This window comes from Aythya fuligula, chromosome 2, assembly GCF_009819795.1.
Source record: "Aythya fuligula isolate bAytFul2 chromosome 2, bAytFul2.pri, whole genome shotgun sequence".
Lineage (NCBI taxonomy): Eukaryota > Metazoa > Chordata > Aves > Anseriformes > Anatidae > Aythya > Aythya fuligula.
Genome location: NC_045560.1, coordinates 70,530,556 through 70,536,669, shown reverse-complemented (window position 1 = coordinate 70,536,669; position 6,114 = coordinate 70,530,556). Strand labels below are relative to the sequence as shown.

Sequence of the window (6,114 nt, the reverse complement as noted above, 5' to 3'; positions counted from 1 at the left end):
TTAAAATTCTTTTGGCACACTATTAAGTAAAAAAAAAAACTTTAAAAAAAACTACCTTATATTAGATGTTTAATGTTCTTCGTCTATGCTTTTTTTATTATTTTAAATATACACTATATACAGTATGGTGTAAAAGAGTGCCCTGTGTAAATAGACCTATTTTGCATTCCTTTCAGGAGTGGTTATTGATTCCTGACTGCAGATATCTATTATTACTTGGGTATCTGTGCTTGCAATCTTAATGAATGTATTATGAAGAATGAAAAAGAAATCAAACCTTATTTTTGTACAGTTTTGAAGTTTTTAACTTGGAACTGACCCACCTCCCCTTCCCAGTGGAGAGCTGTACAGTGTGTAAATCTGCCTTTACCTTGGATTGGTACAGTATTTTTGCATCTGTGGGACCTACTTTTTTGTTCTAGTAGTTTAAACTATATATAAACTGTACAATCTGTAAAGTTTTTATAGAATAAATATTCAGCTGTGAAAACTGGTTAAATAAAACTAATATTTCTTAACACATTTTAAATGCGGTTCTTATATAGTTGTATTTTTCAAAGACAGTTCTGATTTTAAAGAAAGAGATGCATAAATGTTGCAAATTAGAGACTTCAATATTAAGGTTTTAATCTGTCAAATGTATATAAGCTCTTAACAGTTTCCATTGAAATGTTGAAAATTAATTTGTTTTAAACTATATAGATATTTTCTCTTAGATAAGGTTGATAGGAAGACAACATTCAGTAAGTCATTTGATTCTTAATTTTTTTTGTTACAGTTTGCAAAAAAATTACTGAATACTCTTTCATATCTCTTAAGAATGTATCATTTTCGCAATAATTCTGTGGTAAAGCAAGTGAGGATTCCCTACCTGAATTTGATTATATTGAAAGGGAGAAAGAAAGATACATTACACAAAGTTCTGTAATGTTAAACCTTTTTGAGTTTGACTCAAGTTGTTATTCACATCCCTTTTCTGGCAGCTTGAAGAAGAATTTGGGCATAGATTGCATCTATTTCAGCTTGAGGATTATGTATGCTATTCTTAACCATGAATAAATTTCACTGAAACAGCCAGCTAGATCTGGAAATATTTAGAAGAATTATATCAGTTGAACATGTAGGCAATTCAAATGAAAAAAATAATTCCATTTGCTTCATTTTGTGTTGTTACTTTCAGTCAGGCTGTTACTATGACTCAATTTGCATATTAAGCTGTGAATAAACGAGAAAAAGTCCTTACTTCAGACCAATTTGTATAGTCATTGCCACAGCTACATAGCTGTGTCACTGCGCAATTGCCCTACCTTTATATTAGAACCAGTAACTAACTTTACACTATTAAAAATATGCTGTCATTCATTAATGACATACTTTTGTATATATCAGACTATAGAGATATCATTTCTATAGGAAAGTTCTGTCCAGTTCTCTTAGGTACAGGTCAGGAAATATCCTCAGTGTGCAATTGTTACTGATATGCACAACGTACCTGTGGAGGTTCTGAGGATGTTTTCATTTAAGATCAGAAGCATTCAGCAGAAATAGTAAATCTTAGTAATACCTTGCTAAGGCATTTGTACTGAAGAGGTCATATAGGGAGTAAACAGAGTAGTTTTTTTATTTTAGTGTCTCTAAGATGAATATGTGGAAGCAATGTAAACTGAACATCTTACCCAACAGGAGAGGCCCATCCAGCAAGGTAGGCATCAGGTACTGAAGTAAAATGCAGTGTACCTGTTTTTCACATTCCCCTCACATCTGAATTGCTGCACTATCAATCCACAAGAGATACCTCCAATAATTGCAGGTATGTGAATCTTCCATGGCTGCCTCTTCTTACAGGGCTTGAATTCTATTAATGATGATTTTTGAAGAGTTTACAGATTTCCAAACACTTCAGGGGAAAAAAAAAAAAAAAAAGCACTTATGAGGAAAAGTGGCAACACTGTGAAGATTTTCTATCAAATATCTAATAAGTAACACAGAACTTTAATTTTAGCTGCTGTCAAAAAAAAAAAAAAAGTCCTCCAACCCACACAACTGAGGACCATATATTTGAATGGAACAACATTAAGGCTAGTTTAGTTTTTAGAAAACCATAACAGAATAAAAGACAGCAAAATGATGGCCTTCTAATAGCAATCAATCAATCATGAGATCATATAAAGTGACTCAAGACCTTTTAAAATTAGTGTTTTCAGTGCTTTTCTTCACAGAAGTCAGGTCTTTGTTTAGCCTGTTTCGCTGCTGATGCTTGTATTGTTCTACACAAGCTTGCAATACTGCATAGGTAAATCAGCCTGAAGAATCAGATTTAGCTTCTGATCCTTAAATGCAGCTGCAGCCACAAGGGATTTACTGGGCCCAAGGACAAGGGTGGAAAGACTGCTGAAACCAGCATTACCTTCTAAGGCACTTTGGAGTTGCAACTTCACAAAAGCAGTTGCACTTTAAGATGCCTTTTCTATGCTGATTCTGGTACTGAGGTACTGGGGTGTGAACAACTTGTTCTAGGAAATTTTGGAGCCTCACAGGTTGTTGGACCCAGGTGCTAAGAACATAGAAATGATATCTTTCTGAATGTCTGAGAGAACTTCCATATGGTGTTTTTGTGTTTTTTTTTGTTTTTTTTTTTTTTTACACCCTTCAGGCACAAAGACAAATCACAAAACCTGCTTGGGTGTCAGACATCTAGCCAATGGCTAGTAGAATTTGGAAAGATGGTACTGGAATAGGAACTTGAGTTAGCTTTAACCTGGCTCAGTCTTGACCCCTAAGGCTCCTGTCAAGACTGTCTGCTACTGTAAGTGCTTTGCTGTATTACACAATCTGCTCTGTAAGGAATTCAGAATTCACTAGAGACAAGTGAGAAAGCAACTATCAGTGTTGGTGCTGAAATATCAAAGTATGACAGGAACCTTAATAGTACAGTCTAGGAATCTCTCTGGGACATTCTAGTTCTCCTGAAGTAGGTACTATCACAGGCAGTAGAAGCAGCAAAGGGTTAAGTACTGGCAATTGAACTGGGCAGGCCTTTGTGTATGCTTACTGCATAAAAAGTTCCATTACAATCAAATTTATTTTTGGAATTAAATAAAGTTACTTTTCTCCTGGTCAGGAAACAGTACCAGAAAGACATGATTTGAATGTACTTGGAACTGTAGGAAAGCCACCTGCCACACCTTCTCTTGATTTGTTACTTTGGGGAAAACAGAAACTACAGCAAGGTTTTAGCTCTAGATAAGTTAACCTACAACAAAAGGTATTTGGGGCTAATTTCAAAAGCTGAACTTACCTCGAGGTCTTTTCTTTGTTCCACGTTACTCATTTGCCTAAAGCCTGGATTTCAAGCAGTTTCCTTCAAGAAGTCCTTCACTGGATTGCTGATGTTGCTAAAGGGTACTTCTCTGTGCTCCAGAAACCGCACCATTATTGTTCTGAAAAAAAAAGCAGAAGAATTTAATCACCTTTTTAGGTGAGATCCTTTTGTTGAAGCTAGGCTTACTTGAAAGCAATTGAAAAAGGTGTTGAAATACATCAGTGCAAAAGCAAGCAGTTATAGCTCCATTATTTCATACTTTATCCAAACAGTGGGGAAAAATAGGACTGCAGACATCTAGGGAACAGGGCCATAAACAAAACGTTTCTGGCTGAGTGGATGGGAGAGATGCTCTTCAATGAATCAAGCCAATAATCTACCTGGCTTGTTGGTGGGAAGTTGAAGTACTTCGTGTTCATCTGGGCTTTGACAAGTACACCTTGGATGAGAGTAGGAGGAAGGTGATATCTCTCAACTCAATTACAGTTAGCCTTATGAATTTCCATGCTAAGGAACTGCCAGCAGCTGTCAACACTCAGGCAGTCTTACAGTGCTATATCAGAGGCTGAGTTGGCAATGTTAGATCACGCAGCATGAGTGCTGTTACACTGAAGACTGCACACAGGTAAATTTTCCTTTCCAAAGGAAGCTGTAGCCATCAGGATGAGAGCCCCTGTATGGTGTAAGATCACCATGTCATATACCTGTTCTGAAGAGCTGCTCACATTTCTCTAGAGAATACTTCAGTTACAGGTCTCCGCATTTTTTTTTCTTACTCTTGAGGAACATGACTGGTGGATTGTCATACACCAGACTTTCAAACACAAGCAGGGAAATAAAGAAAAAAAAAAGAAGAACATTGTGAGGCATTACCAGGATGTAGAGCAGTTTGACATGTAAAGATTCTGAAGTGCAATACGAAATGAGGTGATGGTGACAGAGTCCTGTTGGTTCTCCTTAGCCCTCCTGCACAGGGAAAAATAAAACAAATAAGGGAAACTGGTAACCACCAAGACAGAGCAGGGAAGTATTTAAAACAGCAGTATGAAGAAATAAAGGAATAGCAGTTATACTTTCTTAAGTCCTAATGTTAGAGGAGAGAAAGGCCAGGTGAACGTTTACCTGTTCAATCCATCAGTGTAGAGTACGTTATCAGTACCTACAGCTTAACTCATGCAGACAAGCCTCACATTTGCAGTCCCTGGTCCTCACGGGAGACTTCAACCACCCCCATATCTGCTTGAGGGATAACAGAGAAAAGAGAAGGCTCCAAGGGGTGAATTCATCAATGTATAGCAATACCTGAATGGAGGGTATCCAGAAGATGAAGCCAGGCTCTTTTCAGTGGTGTCCTGTGACAGGGCAAGAGGCTGTAAGCACAAGCATAGGAGGGTCCATCTGAACATCAGGGAACGCTTTTTCCAATGTCAGGTTGACTGAGCAGTGACCCAGGTTGCCTGGAGAGAGTTGAGATCTTCAGAAGCCTCCTGGACAACCAGCTCCAGGTAGCCCTGCTTGGGCAGGGGAGTTGGACCAAACGACCTCCAGAGGTCTCTTCCAGCTTCAACTGTTCTGTGTTTCTGTGGGGAAAACAGAACTAAAATAAACTTGTATTTATTTTCCAATGATACAAACATCATCCACAAATGATCTTTATGGCTAGAGCTGAAGGATCATCAGGCTCTGCAACACTACATACTTTAATCTTTTAAGAACCCAACATCTTGTGCTCAAAGGTACCAAATCACCCAGAACAGAGCTGAACACAGAGTGACTTGTGTGTTTTGGATAAGACGGGGATCATCTTTTACTCTAGTAAAAAGTCTAAAGAAAAAGTCTTTTTTGTTTCTTCAAGGATAAACAGGATTGAAATACTTAAACAAAACAAATACACATGCCTTTTATAATACCTGAAGAATTGCTTTAACCTCAGCAGCTTCTAAAAATTTTGCCTTTTTCTTCCCTGAGGTCTGCCTTAATCAATCAAGCTGCAATGCTTCTGGCAGTCATACTGAAATGCAGCCACACTGGCTACTGAAGAAGACAGTAAAATATGTTAAATTGGACCTAACAGCTCACACAATCTGCTGTGTATATCCTCTGGATATAACTTACCAAACACACTATAGAAAGACAATATAACACTGCAAGGTGAGAAGTCAATTAACAATGCTATAATAAAACAGTATTTCCTAAATGCTTCTTTCTGAGACTCATTCATTATGACCCTATACTTCCATCTCCAGCAAAATGTCATGATCGTTAGACAAAGCCCAGAATATAAATACTCTTCAAAGTCTTGCTTAGCATCCCTGCCTCTTCCTTATCAATTAATATTTCACCGAATTCACAGTACCATCCTTCTCAGTGGGAGCAGGCACTCACACACCTCAGCATCGCTCCAGCCATGTGCTAAGCCAACTGGCCACTGCCAGTAGCAACTTCTGTGAAATGCAGATGCTGCTCCTCACACTTCTAATGTATTTGAAATTCACTTACCTTGTCAGGTTGGATGGGAATCTTTAGTCAAACACTATTATTTAAAAAACATAATAAAAAAAAATTGTTAAGCCAGGAATAACTAAAACACACACATCTGCAGAAACCGTGCTTGCACTCCATGATGTAAAAATGACAAAATAAGTAAGTTTTCTTTCCACGTTGGTTTCAGTAAGGTCTGCTGTGGCACAGGACTGCTATGTCATAGAAGCACACTATGTTCAAATGTCACAAGGCACACGTCCACATTTTTTTCCTTCCTTCTCTCCAGCCCTCTCACTGGGCTCTACACT

General features: G+C 37.8%; 1 long non-coding RNA gene across 1 annotated transcript; it reads right to left on the bottom strand.

The window, feature by feature from the left end:
- Positions 1-1,569: 1,569 nt before the first annotated feature.
- LOC116485886 lies at positions 1,570-4,839 on the bottom strand. The gene is made up of 4 exons (XR_004252904.1): positions 4,625-4,839; positions 4,196-4,288; positions 3,299-3,440; positions 1,570-1,897 (listed from the first exon to the last, which is right to left on the bottom strand). It is a non-coding gene; the product is annotated as an uncharacterized LOC116485886 (long non-coding RNA).
- Positions 4,840-6,114: the final 1,275 nt, after the last annotated feature.